Genomic DNA, 22,967 nt, shown 5'->3' with positions numbered 1-22,967 from the left:
ATAGGACTGCCAAGGCTACTGTTGGCGCGATACCTTCTGGAGCCGAAGTTCTTGGACTTGATGCGTTTGAACTAGGGAGGCGAAGGAACCCTCTAGAATCGATGATGAAGTGTACACCACCAAAAGTAGTATCCATGTTGCCGTGCGATTCTATGAGATCGGATGCGACGCCTCAGTGTGCGGTACGAACTAGAAGGATCCGCAGCGAACAGAATCCCTCGGGTCTGATGGCGTTGGTGACTCCAGCACGAACGCCTCAGATGTGACTGGTACTGCCGAGGACCTGCCTTGTGCCGACAGGGTTCCCACAGACGGCGCCAATTGTCGAGGGTACTCATCGGCAATGCCCTCCGATTGGGGCGTAGGGTTGATGGAATCCTGTAGGCTGACACGAGACATCGGTTAACAGACAAGCGGGGAGAGCGATTTACCCAGGTTTGGGGCCCTCGATGAGGTAAAACCCTTACGTCCTGCCTGTCTGATCTTCATTATGAAAATATCGGGTTACAATGGGGTGCCGAAGGTTTCGGCTGTGATCTCGTCGAGAGGCTCAATGCTATGAAACCCTAGCTCTAGACTTCTGGTGGCTAATGTTGCTAAGATTGATTCCGTGTCCCTCGGCAGCCCCTATCCTAGCCCTTATATAGGGTGCCAGGTCTCAAGAGATCTGTCCGGGTACGACTAGGTTACAAAAGCCCTAGATCAAACTTTCCTTGTTCGGTTCCTCTTCGTCTTTTCCTTCAAGGAATCTTCTTCAGCACCGCCGTAGTGGCCCACCTTGCCATCGGATGTCTTCATGGGCCTCCAGTTGGGCCGTACAGGATAGGGCAATAACAGTTACCCGAAGGGTAATGCCCACGTCAGGGGAGGATTCCATTTCTGCCCCTCGATCGCTGCCGGTACTTAAGCCACTTGGAACCCTAGATCTCGAGCATGCTATTCCCTGCCCCTCTCAGAGACATTCGTTGTAACATCTCCCGTGCCAAATATCTCGTATTCTCCTCCTCCTCGGTCGCTGGGAGATGCGGCCGCCTCCTTCCCATGGACCGCGATCGCTATGCTCGGGGCAAGCGCCCATTTGAGGATGCCGATGGGGAATACTCACGCTCAAGAGCTCTTGACATGGGTCAGAAGTTGGATCGTGAACAAGAGGAGCATCGGCGTCAACAGCGGCAACGTGACTTCGACCACGACCGTGAGCGGGCAGAGGTTGCTGCACGGCGACACGACGGTGGTCATCCTAGGATGGATGCACGCCGTCCCCCTCCGCCACCAGCCCCGCGTGGGCGCGAGCTTGGTTGTGGTGGAGGTAATTGCAACCACCAACAACAGCGTGCGCCTCAAGGGGCAGCCACGATGTTGCCGGGCTCGAGCTCGACGGGCCAGGGAAGCTCAGCGACCACTTCGACCGAGGCCACGAACATAACATGTTACAACTGTGGCAAACAAGGTCATATACAAGCTGATTGCACTATTGAGCCTTTCTGTGTCAATTGAAAGAAGATTGGACATTTATCTTCCATGTGTGCCCTCTTCAACCACGCCCCGGACCCATTCTGGGCTGGGGGGGACCAGCGAGGCTTCTTCTCCTGTGTTGTGGCCGATGAAGAAGTCCAGCCCCCCGGGACCAATGTTGCTGTGGTGGCGCTGACCCTGGGGGTGCTGTCGGCGAGAGAAGTGGAAGACGAATTCAAGGACCTGGTGGATGAAACTTGCAACTGGCAGGTGCGCAAAATCAACAAGACCGAGATTGTGGTGACTTTCCCTTATAAAGAGAGCCTCCGGATGGCATGCCGCGGGGGCGTCCTAACCCTACCTTCTAAAAAGACCAAAGCTGAGGTTTCCATCCCGGTAGGTGACCCAACTGCATCGGAACGCCTGGTCAAAATCTAGTTCAAGATTCACGGCGTGCCACCTGCTCCGCGTCATGCATATCGCCTTCTCCTTAGCACGCGAGAGGTTGTCCGTCCGGTGGCCGTGGACTTGGAATCGCTGGCCATGATGACGGGTCCGTGCGGGTGTTCTTTGGGTGTCGCGCGCCGCTGCAGCTTCTGGATGATGTGACCATCTTCGTGAATACGGAGGGATTCAAGATCCGTCTTGAACCTCAGCTAGAATCTTTCGGAAACTCCCCACCTCCACCACCTCCAAGACCTCCGTCGGACCCGCATGAGGATGACCATGACAAAGACAACGATGAGACCAACGAAGATCGTTGGGACAGCCGTCGTGGCCACCACTCGTCTAGGGAGCACTCGTCGGCATTGGCACCAGCGGGGAGCGCTGGGATCCATACTCGTAAATCCGTGGAGGCCTTCCCGGAGGTGACCGTGCAGAACCCCTCCCCTTCCTCACCATCCCCGTGCCACCATCAACCCCAGCTTGTTCTGCTACCCGCCTTGCCGCTTCCGCCTAATTACCAGGGGGTCGAGGCCCCGGTGGCGCCCTCTTCGCCAAGCTCCACGCACACAGTGACTACATCCCGACCACCGCAGACGCCATCGGAGGTCTCTGATAATGACCATCCCATGCTGTCGCCGTGTCTCACTACGGTGTCTCCTGTGTGCCCCGCCAATCCTGGGCAAGCTACTTCATTGCCAGGACGCAATGTGCTCCAAGCCGTCGACACCAACACTAGCTGCGGCAATCTAATGAACTACAAGTACAGGGGATCGCGGGAGTCTTCGAGGGAAGTAAAACCCAAATTTATTGATTCGACACAAGGGGAGGTAAAGAATACTTATAAGCCTTAACATCAGAGTTGTTAATTCAGCTGCACCTGGAAAAGCACTAGTAACAGGGGTGATGTAAAAGCAACAGTAATATGCGAGCAATGGCAATAGTAACACAGCAGCAGTAGCACAGAGGAGATTGCACCGGAAAGTATTCAGTGCGAAGTTGACTGTAGAGAAATGATGATGACAGAAGGACCGGGGTTCCCAACTATCTACACTAGTGGTAACTCTCCAAATAACATGTGTTGGGTGAATAAATTACAATTGGGCAATTGATAATTGTGAGGGCATGACAATGCATGCTATGATAAGATAATGGTTACTGTAGTATTTAATTGGGCATTACAACATAATAATAGACCGTAATCCAACTACATCTATGACTAATAATCCACCTTCAGGTTATCATCTGAACCCCTTCCAGTATTAAGTTGCAAGCAACAGACTATCGCATTAAGCAATATGTGTAAAGTAAACAATAGAGTTATCCTTAGACAAAACATTGTTGTTTTCTCCCTAGTAGCAACAACACATCTACAATCTTAGAAGTTATTGTCACTCTTCCAGAAAACTAGAGGCATGAACCCACTATCGAGCATAAATACTCCCTCTTGGAGCTTAAGGGTTTTGACCCAATTTTCATTCAATGGGTAGCAGAGATTCTTGCTTCTGGCTCTTCTGCAATTTTGTTGAATGGAGTCCCTGGTAAAACATTCTTATGCAGAACAGGAGTCAGACAGGGAGATCCATTATCTCCTCTTTTGTATGTTCTAGGTGGAGATTTACTGCAAAGTTATGTGAATAATGCTTTTAGGGAAGGGAGATTAAAGGCACCAATTCCAAATAGAGGAAGCAATGATTATCCTATAGTACAATATGCAGATGATACTATTATTATGCTACTAGCTGAGGAAGATCAATTGCAAATTTTGAAAGGAGTTCTTGAGGAGTACACAGCTTTTACTGGTCTCAAGGTCAATTACCACAAATTATCACTTATACCAATTAATATTTCTCAAGTGGAAGCTTGGACACTTTCAACACAAATACAGTGCAACATTGCCTCCATGCCTTTTCCATATCTTGGTATTCCTATGGGCACAACTAAACCAACAATAAGAGATCTTTCTCCACTCACTAATCGAATTGAAAGAAGGCTCACTGCCTCAACATCTTTCTTATCATATGGGGATAGATTAATCTTGGTCAACTATGTCTTGTCCTCAATGCCTATTCACTTTCTTAGTACACTTGATATACCAGATGGAGTGATTGATGTCATTGATAGAGCCAGAAGGAATTGTTTGTGGAGGAAAAGGAAAGATGATGATAAAGTGCATTCTTTAGCCTCTTGGGATATGATATGTAAGCCAAAGAATAAGGGAGGATTAGGTATTATCAATCTGAAGATTCAAAATAAGTGACTTATGCTGAAGCAGTTACATAAATTCTATAATAATGTGGATCTACCTTGGGTCAAGTTAATTAGGAATTCATATTACTATAAAGAAGCGCCACATGCAGTCACTATTTGTGGATCCTTTTGGTGGAGAAATATTATGAAACTTTTTGATATATATAGACAAGTGACACATTGCAAGCTTGGGAATGGAGAGACAATTCTTTTTTGGTCAGATAATTCGAAGGATCTGGTGATTGATGAAAGATTCCCAATACTTTTCTCTTTTGCCAAGGACAAACTTATCTCGATTAAAGAAGCCTTGCAAATTACTGATCCTGCACAAGTTTTCCATCTTCCTATATCAAATGAAGCTGCTGCAGAGCTGAGAACACTTCAGGAAATGCTAAGAGGGGTAGTCACATCGGATGATAATGATCAATGGCTTATTACAAGTAACAAGTCTGGACATTTTGTTCAAAGCCAAATATATAGATTGAGCTTTCAGCATATTACTTCTCATTTTCCATCGTAATGGATATGGAAGAGTAAGTGTACTTCCAAACACAAGTTTTTTGCCTGGCTAATGTTGCATGATCGTATAAATACAAAGGATATGCTCAGGAGACGGCATTGGCATGTCACCTCGGATCATAGTTGTGTTCTATGTTGCAATGATGCTCTGGAAGATTGGTCCCACTTATTCTTTGAATAATGTACTTTTAGTGTGAGAGTGTGGATATATTTGCAAGTCAATTGGACACAAGGATCTGGGCCAGAGATGCTAAAGAATACTAAAAGACGATTCAAGGGGCCCTGTTTTGTTGAGATAATTATTTTGGCATGTTGGAATATATGGAAGCGGAGGAATACCAAGATTTTTAAAAATATACAGCCAACATTCAGAAATTGGAAAGCTGGTTTCCTTTCAGATGTTACCCTGCTTAAGCATAGGGTAAAAGAGAGTATTGTACCCTTTTTGTCATCATGGATTGACAACTTGTTGTAATTAGTAGTTTTAGGTTCCTAGCTTAGTATTTTTGTAAATATTGTACATACTTTATTTGTTTAATGAGAAATAAAAGGCTGTGGGGGGCTCCCCTGCAGTAGTTAGCTTCAAAAAAAGGTAACTACAACTACCGGAGAGCATGCAAGATCTTAAATAACAGTAGTATGATAATATGATGAGCAATCTAATCACAATTCCACAATTTATCGGATCCCAACAAACACAACACCGATTACATCATATGGATCTCAATCATGTAAGGCAACTCATGAGATCATTGTATTGAACTACATGGGAGAGAGAGTTCCAACTAGCTACAGCCGAGAACCCGTAGTCTAGGGGGAACTACTCACGAACCGTCATGGAGTCGAAGTGGAGGCGGTGGAGTCGATGGAGATGGCTCCGGGGGTCAATCCCCGTCCCGGTAGGGCGCTGGAATATGAACTTCTCACCCCCGAAACTTTTTTGGACGATGGCGGCAGCGACGAAGCTTTTCGTGGACGGAGGCTGGATTTTTCAGGGTTTTCACATCGGAGGCAATTTATAGGCGGAAGGGCGAGGTTGGTGGGCGCCAGGGTCCCCACACCACCCCTTGGCGTGGCCAGGGCCTAGGCCGCGCCAAGGCATGGTCTGGCTGGCTCCTGGCCTCCCTCCGTCTCTCCTCTAGACTCCGTCTTCGTTTCGGTAAAATAGCAACTTCGGTTTTTGTTTCGTCCAATTCCAAGAATATTTCCTGTACAAATTTTCTGAAATACAAAACAACAGAAAATAGGGAACTGGCACCGTGGCATCTTGTCAATAGTTTATTGCCGGAAAATGCATAAAAGTGCCACTAAGTGTAAACAAAACATATAAAAATTGGCGTAAAACAAGCATGGAGCATAAAAAATTATAGAACGTTTGCAACGTATCAGCATCCCCAAGCTTAACTCCTGCTCGTCCTCGAGTAGGTAAGTGATAACAAAAATAATTTTTGAGGTGACATGAAGCCAACACAATCTTGATCAAGTTATTGTAAAAGCATTGTGAGTTGGGATCAAAGTACTCTAAACATAGGCCTGATAGATATGATTCAATAGAACTTAGCAACTATGTTATAACATGAGAAGTAACTAAAACAAAAGATCATGAATAATAATGCACTGAAAGCAACTTTTTGTTTCTGAGCATAGCGAAAACATAGCAAAGTGGTATTCAGCTTGTCCTTTATCAAGTAGCAAAACATAAATGCCAGGACACCTTTAAAGTTTAGAGGGTGACTAGATACAAATAATTTGAGAACAAGCAATAGTCATAATCATGAATCAATGTTGGGACCCCGGACTAGTTGTCCAAAATCCCTGTTATGTATACAGTTCACGATCCCATGATCAGTGCGTCGTGAACACATAACCGAACTGATATCAAATTACACCATCCATTACAAAGCGGAATAAGAAAATTACAATGAGGTCACATGACCATTACTTACATAATAGCCTCGAAGGGCCTAACTAAACATCGGAGTAGCAACATCACTTCAACGAGCGTAGTACCCAAGCCATCCGCCATAACCCTACGAGCAACCGGCCGGGAAGACGTTCCTAGCTCGCATAGACGTCGTCAACTCCTTCTTCATCCATCGTGTTCCTCCGAGTCCGGCCAAGTAAATAGCCGGGGACAAAGCCGTGAGTACATTGGAATTGTACTCGCAAACCATCAAGAAAGGTGCTAACAATGCTAACTAAAAGAGACAAGAGAAGAAGGATAGTTTCTCTTGTGGATATAGCATGTGAAAGAGAATCAGTTTCTCTTGTGGATATAGCATCCCAACATCGCGAGTTGAAGGGGACACTAAGAGGGTTCTATGACATCTCTATATCTTTGTTAAAGAAGATACTTCAAAAGAGTTCTACAACATAAAACACTAGGAAGGGGGTAACCCAGTTTATTTCCTTTCCGACCATCTCCACATGGTCAACCAAACCATTCTAGTACCCTTCCGGTACTCCGAAAACAAGTTCCCTTTTCCTTTGGTAAACACTTTCTCAAACAAAACTCATCAGGCTAAGCAACAGCCATTTCAACCGTCCATGACCGCGGACACGGCTATTCGAATAGATTTGACTCTGCAGAGTTTGCACACTTTGCCCACAAGATCCGCGAATTTATCATGTGGGCATCATCCCTGCATATCAACTATGCCATGACAAAAACTCGGACATAGCCTTTCGCCTATTCGTCTAAGCACGGGATCCTACCCTATGGAGTATGTACCTCCCCGGCACCGTGGCAGCTCACCTCACTTTGAGCGTGGCTCCACCGCCAAGCCAGGAGACCCATAGTGTCTTCCGGACGGGTCAGCCCCGAAGGCCTCCCGTTATACTATTGTCTCCACCAACGACAATCCGGATTCAGGGGTAACCTTACCCTTATATAGTTGTGCGGTGTCCCATGCTAAGAAGAACAAACTACGGGCTAAGCCCCGTCCCACCCCGAGGGTAATGTGGTTGCGCGGGTTAATTGTCACGGGTGAATACTTAGGCGCCAAAGTTTTCGAAAACAAGATTTTCTTTTCAACCATCTTTGCCAAGATCCTTTCCTTTCATAAACACACGCTTGGGTAAGTCCAACTCACCCAAGGTTTTCAAAAATTCTTTTCAACAAGGTATTTTTCCAAGGGGGTTCCCAACCTATAGTTTTATGACGGAACTAAGAGTCACAATGACATGATGCTAGCCATCATACCACTAAGGGGATGATAATTGAGGTGTTAAGGGGATCATACATACTTAGGATAAGCATGTATAGGGACAACATAAGTTGGAAGATTCAACAAGGTTCAAGATGTTAATCATCATACCGCTAAGAAGATGATAATATAGATGGTCAAGGGGACATACATGCTCAGGGTATGCATGCATAAGATCAACAAGGGGTTCAACATACTCGAGAGTAAGTATGCTGAACATCAACAAGGGGTTCAAGAAGGGTGCCAAGAGGTCGACACACACAAGATAAGTGGGCATACCCCTCACACTTAGAGGGTACACCAAGATCATGATAATGACCACCATTTCCCTAAAGGGGATGGTAGGTGAGGTGTCAAAGAGAATCCAACATGCTCATGGTGAGCATGCTCCATCAACATAAGTAGATACCACACAAAATATATCGAGAGACAAGAATAACAACAAAGTAACCACAAAATGTGATTCAACATTCAGAGATCAAGAGATGGCTTGCCTTGGCTTATTTGTCCCTGGACTTCTTCAACTCCATCAATATAAGAATCCCATCAATATAAATAAAACCCTTATCCGAACCACTTCTTCTTCTCCGGAATTGTTCGCATCTATTGCCGGAAAATATAAAAGGAACACAATCAATCACATTGCATTAACAAGACAACATTCAACAATCAACAACTAACCATGCAGCCAAGGTATAACATACTAAGGACCTATAGATACCACAAAACAACTTTAAGAAAAACCCATGTTATTTACCTAGTAAAGGTATGAGAGTATCACAACTTAGCAATTGCCTCTCTCGGTTATCACCATGGTATAAACCAAACATCCCCTGGTAGATAACATCATAAAGAGGACAAGAGCATTAGTTTGACATCAAATACATTCACAAAACATTTTCAAACATTTTTGGAAAAGTAGAAAACAGTTTTCCTAACTTAGTTTGCTCACATAACACCACACAAGAATAGGAAGCAAATGATATGCCCTACCATTAGAAAACTTAAGCAAAACAAAAGAGCTAATGTTAAATTGCAGAGGTTTTGTTTTGCAAGCATAAAACAAAGGTTGCCCATTTCTAATAAAAAGAGTTGGTCAAGGGTTTTAAATAAACCTAAAAGTTTTGCTTCAACAATGCATGTCACACATATACATTACTAACAGTAACAAATATGCATGAACAGAGACTAATACTATTTTTCCTAGATAGCCAGTACTAATACAAGACTAACCCAATTGGAATCACCCAAAAATAATAAACCTACAATTTTAGGAATTTTTTTGAATCTGACTGTACAGAAAACAAGATCTATAAGCCATAAATCGTAGAAAAATCCTAAAAATATGAGGCCACTGGAATTTGAAAGGTAATTAAACAGAGATGCATACACAATTGGATTTGGGTTCAAATTGTTTCCGAAACTCTCACAAATGGATTGACAAGGTTACTGCATGTCTTTACCATTTGCTTTACCTCTGGATTTACAGAACATATAAATGCTTGAAACTTGTTTCAAAAGATTAAGAAAACATTCAGTAGTCCTACAGAATTGGAATCACTCAATTAGGTTCAAAAATGGATTTTTGGTGATTTAAAAGCTAACAGCCATGTCTGCAGAACACACAGAACAAGTTTAATTCACCACAAATCGTACATCAAACATAAAAATATGAGGTCCTCTGCATCTGAAAGGTATTGAGAAGCTGGTTCTTACCCAACTGGTTTCATTCAAAAATTCGTTCCCAAGCTTCTGGTTTAATTCGACAAAGTCAGATCTGACCAGATCTTGATCTGTGAACCATTTCAGTTTCAGGAGGTCAATCGAAGTGAAACCACCGCCAAAATGAAGGTATTGAAGAGGGCTTTCACCTACAGTTGAGTTTGCTCAAAAAGGTTTCGTAAAACGGAACAAATCTAACAAACAGTGAATCTGTATGTTTAAAGAACTTTATTTACCACGGACAATCCATAATGAATTTGAGGATGAGACCAACGCCAAGTTGTAGATCTTTACCGTATCTAACAGTGGAACTTTGAATCACTCGATTTGGATCTGCGCACGAGATTTGGTGGATTTTACAAGTTCGTACCAGAATCTGAAACAGCAAGATTACAGAAATTACTGCAAGGTTTTGGACGAACTTTGCTCAAGAACTTCAGATCTGAGGATAGCTCAACCTTCTCCATGCTTGGACCAACATGCACCTGCATCAATATCCAATCTTGTGAGAGGAGAAAGGAGAAAGGGAGCTGGATGCATCAAAGGTTAGGGGAGAAGAGAGGGAGAGGGAGGCTCTCATGGTGAGGGGAAGCTTGAGGGAGGAGGGAGTTGCATCTTGGAGAGGTTTCCATGGCCATGGCCGGCCATGCAAGCAAGGAGGGGCAGAAGCTCGTGGGATAAGGAGGGGAGGGAGTTGGTGTGAGTGGAGAGAGCAAAAATGAGAGCAAAGGGGGAGGTGGCCGGCCAAGGAGGGGTTTTTATAGAGGGAGGGAGTGATGGCAGCCCCTTATTTGATTGGCCAAGGTGGGTGGCTGCCTATTTATTTGTTGGGGTAGTTGGGAGGCAAGGCTTGCAAGAGAAGGAAATGAGGAGGAGGGGCTGGCCGAATTTCAAGTCATGGTCGGCTCCTTTCTTGTCATGAGCAAGTGAGAAATGTGAGAGAGATGCACAACATCCATGTGAATAGATATGTGCATGATGTTGAGGAGAAAAATGTCAAAGAGTGACTTTGATGATGATAAAAATAGGAGTAGATACATATAGATAAAAAGAAGTATGAAGGTGACATGTGCCATGAGAATAATCTCCACCACTTTGGTTGAGACCAACTTATGATGAAGATAGTTCCCAAGGTATATTTGATGATTAGAAGTTTTTATTTGAATTCAATTTTGGAAGGATTGGGATTGACCACATGCAACAATGCATGTGCATGTCAAGGTAGATGGGATGGTGGTTTAGACAATTATAGAGCAAGACTAAGAGACATGGTGAGTGAAGTAACCATGTCCTCACAAGGATGAATATGGTGGCAGAAATCACCAATTCATGAGGTCAGGGTGATGATGGAAAAGAATAGAGGATTCAGATGGGTATGATAAGATATAACTTGTTCTTGAAATAAGAGGTAAATTGGGAGTGATTTGAAAATATCAAATGATCATCCATTTGATCAAAAAATTGGAGGATGGAGGGGATACAATGTGGTGGATCAGAGATGTGCAAGACTTGCCTTTTGAAAAAGAGTTTAATTGAAAAGTATGGGACACACCTCAATTGTCTAGAGATAATTGGGAATGAACTCAGGTGAAATGGAATTTTGAATATGTTGAGAGAAAACTAGTGGGAACATAGGAGTTCAAAAAATTCTACTTACTTTCTCAAGTAAGGTAGAGTTTTCCTTAAATGTAAAATAAGCAAGAGGAAAACAAGAAATGGTATAAGTACCATAAACAAGCCTTTTGTTAAAAAGAAAACAAAATAGAAAGTAATGTTTCAGAAATCAGTACTTGTTAGAAATGGGATGAAAAACAAAGCCCATTTCAGTTCTTTGTTTTCTTTGAAGAATTATCTTGAAAAGAGTTAATAAAACTAGAAGTAGTTTTGTGTTCAAAACTAGAGAAGGAAAAACAATAGGGTTTTTGAGAAAGAAAACTTAATTTAGGGAGAAGTGTTCTCAAGGGTAGATGGTGGCTACAAAATGTACCTATCATTCCCACTCTTGGTTTTGTGAAGATTAAACTTGGATTAGGATAACAACAAGAGGTAAAAGAGGAAGAAGTGGTCTAGTGCTGAAACACTGGTTAGGGTATAAGATCAAGTTGGATATAAGAGTTGCAGGGGTAGATTGAGACATGCAGGACATGGAAATTGTAGAGGGAGATGCACTGATAAGATCCACGCATTAAGGTCACCAAAAATAGTTGTGGGTGCTTAGAGATCAACTTCCAAAATCTGGACATTCAAAGCCTGTCAACACAGATGGTCGTCATGGCCTCAAAACCAACAAGGATGAGTGGGTATAAGAGAAGGATGCAAGTTTGGAATCAAGGATGATTTGAGCTAGCTTAAACACAAAGAGGAATTTTAAGTAGGCACACCTATGTTGCCATGAGTAGAAAAGTTTGATGTGGAGAAAAAGGAAAACAACTTTTCCTAAGTCACACATGTGTTTTATTTGGTGAGTTGCTTGTTTAACCACTAGGGGTGTGGTTCTATGAGGTAGCTCAAGACAAAACTCAACAAGCAAATCAAGACAATTCATCTACCAATAGATCAAGGCAATTCATCATAACAAACAGATCAAGGCAATTTATCTTAATTAGTCTAAAGAAAAAGTTTTTGTTCCCCCTAATTTTTGCACAAAGGACAATTAAACAAGGTTGCAAAAGTTGGGGTGTTACAGATCTTCCACCCTTAAACTAATCTCGTCCCGAGATTACTGAGCGTAGAACTAGAGGGGTTGTAAAGTTTAACTAAAGTCAGACTCCATTCTTCTGTAGATGTGCCGTTGTAGAGAAGGTCGTTGCTTCATCTTCTGGGAGACATGATGGATTCCTGCCGATGGCGAGCTTCATGAAGAGGTTAACTACTCCATGCAGGTGTTGGAGCTGTAGCTTCTTCATGATCCTAGCGGAGGTTCAAGACTGTGGGAGAGTTAGTGCACCCAATGGGGCTTGAGCAAGGTTGAAAACTTTTTAGAGTTAGCTTAAATTTAGTGGAAGACGAAGTCTTCCACCCTTAAAATTGTTCATCGGGGGTCTTTGAAAACTCTAAGCTTCGGCCACGGAGTCTTGTCGGGCGCTTTTTGGAGAAGTCATTGATCTCTCGTCTTGAGTCAACATCTTCAGAGAGCGTTGTGTAGTCCACGGCTTCAAGAGGCACTCACGATGTTAACTAAACCATAGGGGACGCGCAGTGAGTTAGTAAGTTGATGAAACACCTAGTTGGTATCCGTATGAAGCAGCAACAGGGGTCGTCGAAGACAATCTTTAGCTTGAGGGTCGGTGCTGACTTCAGTAACAACTAAGAAGTTAGCGTGTAAACTACGCCTAAAGTCTTGAGTCTTGGAGTATCTTCAGGAGCTTCATTTGATGAGGACCAGATGAACCATGTGATGTAGCTCGGCTTTGACGCTATTGTTCTCTCAGCTTGTCAGACGATGTGTTGGAGGGTATTTTCAAGAAGATATCCTAGAGGTTAGCGTGATTATACTCCCAGGTTAGACAAAGTTAGTAAGTCTTCTGGTAGAGGTGTAGTCACTCTTGAAGGTAGAGGCTTCTGCTTTCTTGATGAAGTGGAGATGCTTCAGATGACCTTGAAAGTAGTCGGCGGAGATAGGGGTCTGAGTTAGTTTACCTGACGGTTGAAAAACAACTGCTAATGGGTTTAGCGTTAGAGTCTTTCGTTAATCTACCCAACTAACTAGCAGTTAGCAATACATTGACGAGGCAAATTTTAATCCTAACATTACATGTGACACCCATACAACCATAACCAGAGACAAAATACCACTAACAGAGGCTACTGGTATTTTTGCTAGATGCACGAGTAACAAAACAAGATCAACACAATTGGAATCATTCAAAAATATTTATTTTTCAATTTTTGAGACTCAAAATACTAACCAGAAACAGTGATCAAGCTTTATTTACTAAAAATCGCACAAAAATCCTAAAAATACAAGGTCAGTGGCGTCTGAAAGATAATTTCATACTGGTTCTAGTTCAATTGGAATCACATCAATCGGAGCTACCAAACTATTTTTATTAGCAAACCAGTACACTGGCAGATTTCCATTTTTAATTTCTGTTTCACAAATTTCAAACAATTAAAAAGGGCGGGAAGGTCGAAATAGCAAGACATACATGCACACAGCAAACAGATACAAACACTCAAGGCAGCGCACTAGGGAACTACAAGCAATCATCACACCAACCATGATACTCTAAGTACACAGAAATTCCTAATGCGCGGGGTAGTTCAATCAAAGCGATTGGGTTTGTCCTATCCATCCTATAGGTTTGGGGCTGGTCGCATATGTTGACGTCTTCATCTTGTTGACATCGTCTTCAATAAGGAACCTTGTAATCGTTGGTGGTGAAGGGGCCGGGTGTTGAGTCGTTGATGTTGAGGCGGAGGAGAAAACCGTGTAGAACTTCTAGTCTCGACATCTCGGAAACATGAGGTCTTCGAAGAGGTAACTGTCGAGGTGCTCCCGAAGTCGAGATCTTCTCGTGGCTGGCCTAAAAATTACTAGTCAAGAAACTGAGGACTTGACCCCTGACGACTGCAAAAAGTGCAAGCCCATGGAGGAACAAGGTCAGATCTTTGACATACTTTGGTGAAAACCAGAGACATGATGTTATCATCCCTACATGAGCACGACTAAGTCGGCATCCAACATTCAATAGCTGCTGTTGGAGATACGTGAGACTTCATAAAAGGTTGATCCATCTTCGACTTCGAGTCTCCGGTCTGAGTCGGGGACATCGTCCAATATGTAGGTTTGAATTGGATGAGACAATAGAGTAAGAACTTTCAAACCCTTTTATAAAGCGAGAGAGATAAGAATTTAGAAGCTTTGAATAAATAAGAGAAGTAGAAGCTACACTTCCGACTAAAGATATAATTTGTTTCATAAATTGTTTTCCCCAAGTAATAGTTTCCTAGCTAACGTCCATGCTAACTAAGGTCTCCTACAGATCGGGATAGCTCGATACCAGCTACGTTGGGACCCCGGACTAGTTGTCCAAAATCCCCGTTATGTATACAGTTCACGATCCCATGATCGGTGCGTCGTGAACACATAACCGAACCGATATCAAATTACACCATCCATTACAAAGCGGAATAAGAAAATTACAATGAGGTCACATGACCATTACTTACATAATAGCCTCGAAGGGCCTAACTAAACATCAGAGTAGCAACATCACTTCAGCAGCGTAGTACCCAAGTCATCTGCCATAACCCTACAAGCAACTGACTGGGAAGACGTTCCTAGCTCGCATAGACGTCGTCAACTCCTTCTTCATCCATCGTGTTCCTCCGAGTCTGGCCAAGTAAGTAGCCAGGGACAAAGCCGTGAGTACATTGGAATTGTACTCGCAAACCATCAAGAAAGGTGCTAACAATGCTAACTAAAAGAGACAAGAGAAGAAGGATAGTTTCTCTTGTGGATATAGCATGTGAAAGAGAATCAGTTTCTCTTGTGGATATAGCATCCCAACATCGCAGTTGAAGGGGACACTAAGAGGGTTCTATGACATCTCTATATCTTTGTTAAAGAAGATACTTCAAAAGAGTTCTACAACATAAAACACTAGGAAGGGGGTAACCCAGTTTATTTCCTTTCCGACCATCTCCACATGGTCAACCAAACCATTCTAGTACCCTTCCGGTACTCCGAAAACAAGTTCCTTTTTTCCTTTGGTAAACACTTTCTCAAACAAAACTCATCAGGCTAAGCAACAGCCATTTCAACCGTCCATGACCGCGGACACGGCTATTCGAATAGATTTGACTCTGCAGAGTTTGCACACTTTCCCCACAAGATCCGCGAATTTATCATGTGGGCATCATCCCTGCATATCAACTATGCCATGACAAAAACTCGGACATAGCCTTTCGCCTATTCGTCTAAGCACGGGATCCTACCCTATGGAGTATGTACCTCCCCGACATCGTGGCAGCTCACCTCACTTTGAGCGTGGCTCCACCGCCAAGCCAGGAGACCCATAGTGTCTTCCGGACGGGTCAGCCCCGAAGGCCTCCCGTTATACTATTGTCTCCACCAATGACAATCCGGATTCAGGGGTAACCTTACCCTTATATAGTTGTGCGGTGTCCCATGCTAAGAAGAACAAACTACGGGCTAAGCCCCGTCCCACCCCAGGGTAATGTGGTTGCGCGGGTTAATTGTCACGGGTGAATACTTAGGCGCCAAAGTTTTCGAAAACAAGATTTTCTTTTCAACCATCTTTGCCAAGATCCTTTCCTTTCATAAACACACGCTTGGGTAAGTCCAACTCACCCAAGGTTTTCAAAAATTCTTTTCAACAAGGTATTTTTCCAAGGGGGTTCCCAACCTATAGTTTTATGACGGAACTAAGAGTCACAATGACATGATGCTAGCCATCATACCACTAAGGGGATGATAATTGAGGTGTTAAGGGGATCATACATACTTAGGATAAGCATGTATAGGGACAACATAAGTTGGAAGATTCAACAAGGTTCAAGATGTTAATCATCATACCGCTAAGAAGATGATAATATAGATGGTCAAGGGGACATACATGCTCGGGGTATGCATGCATAAGATCAACAAGGGGTTCAACATACTCGAGAGTAAGTATGCGAGAACATCAACAAGGGGTTCAAGAAGGGTGCCAAGAGGTCGACACACACAAGATAAGTGGGCATACCCCTCACACTTAGAGGGTACACCAAGATCATGATAATGACCACCATTTCCCTAAAGGGGATGGTAGGTGAGGTGTCAAAGAGAATCCAACATGCTCATGGTGAGCATGCTCCATCAACATAAGTAGATACCACACAAAATATATCGAGAGACAAGAATAACAACAAAGTAACCACAAAATGTGATTCAACATTCGAGAGATCAAGAGATGGCTTGCCTTGGCTTATTTGTCCCTGGACTTCTTCAACTCCATCAATATAAGAATCCGATCAATATAAATAAAACCCTTATCCGAACCACTTCTTCTTCTCCGGAATTGTTCGCATCTATCGCCGGAAAATATAAAAGGAACACAATCAATCACATTGCATTAACAAGACAACATTCAACAATCAACAACTAACCATGCAGCCAAGGTATAACATACTAAGGACCTATAGATACCACAAAACAACTTTAAGAAAAACCCATGTTATTTACCTAGTAAAGGTATGAGAGTATCACAACTTAGCAATTGCCTCTCGGTTATCACCATGGTATAAACCAAACATCCCCTGGTAGATAACATCATAAAGAGGACAAGAGCATTAGTTTGACATCAAATACATTCACTAAACATTTTCAAACATTTTTGGAAAAGTAGAAAACAGTTTTCCTAACTTAGTTTCCTCACATAACACCACACAAGAATAGGAAGCAAATGATATGCCCTACCATTAGAAAACTTAAGCAAAACAAAAGAGCTAATGTTAAATTGCAGAGGTTTTGTTTTGCAAGCATAAAACAAAGGTTGCCCATTTCTAATAAAAAGAGTTGGTCAAGGGTTTTAAATAAACCTAAAAGTTTTGCTTCAACAATGCATGTCACACATATACATTACTAACAGTAACAAATATGCATGAACAGAGACTAATACTATTTTTCCTTGATAGCCAGTACTAATACAAGACTAACCCAATTGGAATCACCCAAAAATATTAAACCTACAATTTTAGGAATTTCTTTGAATCTGACTGTATAGAAAACAAGATCTGTAAGCCATAAATCGTAGAAAAATCCTAAAAACATGAGGCCACTGGAATTTGAAAGGTAATTAAACAGAGATGCATACACAATTGGATTTGGGTTCAAATTGTTTCTGAAACTCTCACAAATGGATTGACAAGGTTACTGCATGTCTTTACCATTTGCTTTACCTCTGGATTTACAGAACATATAAATGCTTGAAACTTGTTTGAAAAGATTAAGAAAACATTCAGTAGTCCTACAGAATTGGAATCACTCAATTAGGTTCAAAAATGGATTTTTGGTGATTTAAAAGCTAACAGCCATGTCTGCAGAACACACAGAACAAGTTTAATTCACCACAAATCATACATCAAACATAAAAATATGAGGTCCGCTGCATCTGAAAGGTATTGAGAAGCTGGTTCTTACCCAACTGGTTTCATTCAAAAATTCGTTCCCAAGCTTCTGGTTTAATTCGACAAAGTCAGATCTGACCAGATCTTGATCTGTGAACCATTTCAGTTTCAGGAGGTCAATCGAAGTGAAACCACCGCCAAAATGAAGGTATTGAAGTGGGCTTTCACCTACAGTTGAGTTTGCTCAAAAAGGTTTTGTAAAACGGAACAAATCTAACAAACAGTGAATCTGTATGTTTACAGAACATTATTTACCACGGACAATCCTTAATGAATTTGAGTATGAGACCAACGCCAAGTTGTAGATCTTTACCGTATCTAACAGTGGAACTTTGAATCACTCGATTTGGATCTGCGCACGAGATTTGGTGGATTTTACAAGTTCGTACCAGAATCTGAAACAGCAAGATTACGGAAATTACTGCAAGGTTTTGGACGAACTTTGCTCAAGAACTTCAGATCTGAGGATAGCTCAACCTTCTCCATGCTTGGACCAACATGCACCTGCATCAAGATCCAATCTTGTGAGAGGAGAAAGGAGAAAGGGAGCTGGATGCATCAAAGGTTAGGGGAGAAGAGAGGGAGAGGGAGGCTCTCATGGTGAGGGGAAGCTTGAGGGAGGAGGGAGTTGCATCTTGGAGATGTTTCCATGGCCATGGCCGGCCATGCAAGCAAGGAGGGGCAGCAGCTCGTGGGATAAGGAGGGGAGGGAGTGGGTGTGAGTGGAGAGAGCAAAAATGATTGCAAAGGGGGAGGTGGCCGGCCAAGGAGGGGTTTTTATAGAGGGAGGGAGTGATGGCAGCCCCTTATTTGATTGGCCAAGGTGGGTGGCTGCCCATTTATTTGTTGGGGTAGTTGGGAGGCAAGGCTTGCAAGAGAAGGAAATGAGGAGGAGGGGCTGGCCGAATTTCAAGTCATGGTCAGCTCCTTTCTTGTCATGAGCAAGTGAGAAATGTGAGAGAGATGCACAACATCCATGTGAATAGATATGTGCATGATGTTGAGGAGAAAAATGTCAAAGAGTGACTTTGATGATGATAAAAATAGGAGTAGATACATATAGATAAAAAGAAGTATGAAGGTGACATGTGCCATGAGAATAATATCCACCACTTTGGTTGAGACCAACTTATGATGAAGATAGTTCCCAAGGTATATTTGATGATTAGAAGTTTTTATTTGAATTCAATTTTGGAAGGATTGGGATTGACCAAATGCAACAATGCATGTGCATGTCAAGGTAGATGGGATGGTGGTTTAGACAATTATAGAGCAAGACTAAGAGACATGGTGAGTGAAGTAACCATGTCCTCACAAGGATGAATATGGTGGCAGAAATCACCAATTCATGAGGTCAGGGTGATGATGGAAAAGAATAGAGGATTGAGATGGGTATGATAAGATATAACTTGTTCTTGAAATAAGAGGTAAATTGGGAGTGATTTGAAAATATCAAATGATCATCCATTTGATCAAAAAATTGGAGGATGGAGGGGATACAATGTGGTGGATCAGAGATGTGCAAGAGTTGCCTTTTGAAAAAGAGTTTAATTGAAAAGTATGGGACACACCTCAATTGTCTAGAGACAATTGGGAATGAACTCAGGTGAAATGGAATTTTGAATATGTTGAGATAAAACTAGTGGGAACATAGGAGTTCAAAAAATTCTACTTACTTTCTCAAGTAAGGTAGAGTTTTTCTTAAATGTAAAATAAGCAAGAGGAAAACAAGAAATGGTATAAGTACCATAAACAAGCCTTTTGTTAAAAAGAAAACAAAATAGAAAGTAATGTTTCAGAAATCAGTACTTGTTAGAAATGGGATGAAAAACAAAGCCCATTTCAGTTCTTTGTTTTCTTTGAAGAATTATCTTGAAAAGAGTTAATAAAACTAGAAGTAGTTTTGTGTTCAAAACTAGAGAAGGAAAAACAATAGGGTTTTTGAGAAAGAAAACTTAATTTAGGGAGAAGTGTTCTCAAGGGTAGATGGTGGCTACAAAATGTACCTATCATTCCCACTCTTGGTTTTGTGAAGATTAAACTTGGATTAGGATAACAACAAGAGGTAAAAGAGGAGGAAGTGGTCTAGTGCTGAAACACTGGTTAGGGTATAAGATCAAGTTGGATATAAGAGTTGCAGGGGTAGATTGAGACATGCAGGACATGGAAATTGTAGAGGGAGATGCACAGATAAGATCCACGCATTAAGGTCACCAAAAATAGTTGTGGGTGCTTAGAGATCAACTTCCAAAATCTGGACATTCAAAGCCTGTCAACACAGATGGTCGTCATGGCCTCAAAACCAACAAGGATGAGTGGGTATAAGAGAAGGATGCAAGTTTGGAATCAAGGATGATTTGAGCTAGCTTAAACACAAAGAGGAATTTTAAGTAGGCACACCTATGTTGCCATGAGTAGAAAAGTTTGATGTGGAGAAAAAGGAAAACAACTTTTCCTAAGTCACACATGTGTTTTATTTGGTGAGTTGCTTGTTTAACCACTAGGGGTGTGGTTCTATGAGGTAGCTCAAGACAAAACTCAACAAGCAAATCAAGACAATTCATCTACCAACAGATCAAGGCAATTCATCATAACAAACAGATCAAGGCAATTCATCTTAATTAGTCTAAAGAAAAAGTTTTTGTTCCCCCTAATTTTTGCACAAAGGACAATTAAACAAGGTTGCAAAAGTTGGGGTGTTACAATCAATCAATAATAAATTTTGGGACTATGCACATTATACTCAGAATGACAACTATGCTCTCTTAGTGGTGCATAAAGCAAGAAGATAAAGACTCTACATAAAAGTAAAAGAAAGGCTCTCCGCAGATGGAAGCAAGATTACTCATGTGCTAGAGCTTTTTATTTTGAATGCAATACGAGTGTTGAAAATATTTTTTTGAGAGGTATGCATGTCTATGTCAACAAATGTCATCAAATAATATATCATCCTTTCATATAGTGACCTCAAGAGCGGCTCCCATGTAGTTATCCAATGCACACCATTATTTAGGATCTCTCCAGTACATAATGTGTGAAGCATTATTTGTTTATTTGTTTATTTTATATTTTATTTGGGATGGGCACCCGGTTGCCTTGATCTTTTTGCAATATTAAGGACTTTAGCACATTATGCATGCTAGTCAAGGTGTGAGGTCATGAAAAGATAATAAATCATTCAATACTTCCTCATGAGCTAAAACAACACACAAAACAGGTAGTGATTTTGAAGGTTTAAAGGTAGCACACAAGCAATTTACTTTGGAGTGGCGGTGAAATACCACATGTAGGTATGTATGGTGGACATAATTGGCGAACTTTGGTTTTTGGTAGTTGGATGCACGAGTAGATCTCATACTCAGTACAGGTGAAGGATAGCAAAAGACTGGGAGTGACCAAGTAAGAGAGCAATAATGGCGATAATCATGCATAGCGACAAAACATTATTAATCAAAGCATAAAGTGATATTACAAGTCAAAAAATAAATTTTCATAGAAGCTTTAGGTGACTGTTTTGTAGTCATAACATGGTGTAAGCATGTGCCAAGTCGACACAATAACAACATCAAAGGAGAATACCAGAATATTATGCTTTTGTATGATGCAAACAACACATGATTCTTTCAATGGAGCATTAAGCACTCTCAGATATTTTAGACAAGTCATGCTACAACAATAATTACTAAGCATATAATTAAAATAACATCTAACACGACATGCCAAAGTCTATGTCACAATCTAGACAAGCTTCCTTTTGCGTTACTATAGTCATGAAACATTTTACTCGTCTCCAACACCAATCAACTTATTTGAAATAGATATCAGAGATGAAAAACAATATGGACCAGAGAGCTAATCATACATAAATAAAGAATAATAACGAGCTCTAAACATAATTCGAGTGAAAGAACATGAGCTAAACGCAGTACTAGAAAACTAGAACACTCGCAGAACAATAACAACGAAAACTAGAGCATTCTATGCAATTAAAACGGAGTGTGTCTCTCTCCAAAACAAATATGTTGGGGTCCAAGCATATGATACAGAAAACAAAACAAAAGAAAACTAAAAACACAAATAAAGACGCTCCAAGAACAACACATATCATATGACGCAATAAAAATATACCATCTTGAAAGATGACCTGATATTTTTGTTGATGAAGAAAGGGATGCCTTGGGCATCCCCATGCTTTGATGCTTGTACCTCTTGGATATTTCTTGGGTTGACAAGCTTTTTTCCATCCTTCATGTCATCACATCATTCTTCTCTCCCTACACTTGAAAACTTCCTGCATACAAAACTTCACACAATTCTTATTAGCAACATCAGTACAATCAAAATAATAAATACACTTGGGTTTAGTTCTAACATATATCAAACAACTATCAAAGCATTCACTACTGTAGCAACCTATTCAAAAATCTCTTTGCTCAAAAGAACTCAAAAAGAAAGAGATTAAGAGGCAAATGCAAATAGTGGTAGAAATATGTCAAAGCAGAACACCAGGTAAAGATCGATTTTTTCGAAACTATTCTCTTGATCAACTAGAAAAGTGTTAAACTAACGAAAGTTATATAATAACCTGGATCATATGCACAAAAATTGGCAGCTCAAAATTCCGCTCTGGCTGTTCATACGAATTTTTGTATGGTGACATCACATAATCTGTTTTCAGGATAGCAACTTCCCCAAATCTTACTTTCTTTCTATTAGAGGCTATTCTTGGCACAAAAACGAAATAAAAAATTATAAGGAGAGGTTATTACAGAGGTAAGAACTTCCAAGACTCAACATAAAGGAAAAATTACAGAAATAAAACAACGGGTTGCCTCCCATAAGCGCTTTTCTTTAATGCCTTTTAGCTAGGCTCAGTAATTTGAGAAGATGCTCACATAAGAAATATGAATTGAAGTAAAAGAGAGCATCAAGAAGCAAATTCATAACACATTTAAGTCTAACCCACTTCCTATGCATAGAAATCTTGTACACAAATAAATTCACAAAGAACAAAGTGACAAACATAGAAAGATAAAACAAGAGTAACTTCAAAACTTTCGGCATATAGAGAGGTGTTTTAGTACCATGAAAACTTCTACAACCATATTTTCCTCTCTCATAATAATTTTCAGTAGCCTCATGAATAAACTCAATAATATAACTATCACATAAAGCATGCTTTTCATGATCTACAAACACATAAATTTTATCAAGATCAAAAGTAGTGGGATTAAAACA

Source organism: Lolium rigidum, chromosome 1, assembly GCF_022539505.1.
Source record: "Lolium rigidum isolate FL_2022 chromosome 1, APGP_CSIRO_Lrig_0.1, whole genome shotgun sequence".
Classification (NCBI taxonomy): Eukaryota; Viridiplantae; Streptophyta; class Magnoliopsida; order Poales; family Poaceae; genus Lolium; species Lolium rigidum.
The sequence above is the reverse complement of the archived record's forward strand: the minus strand, read 5'-3'. Positions refer to the sequence as shown.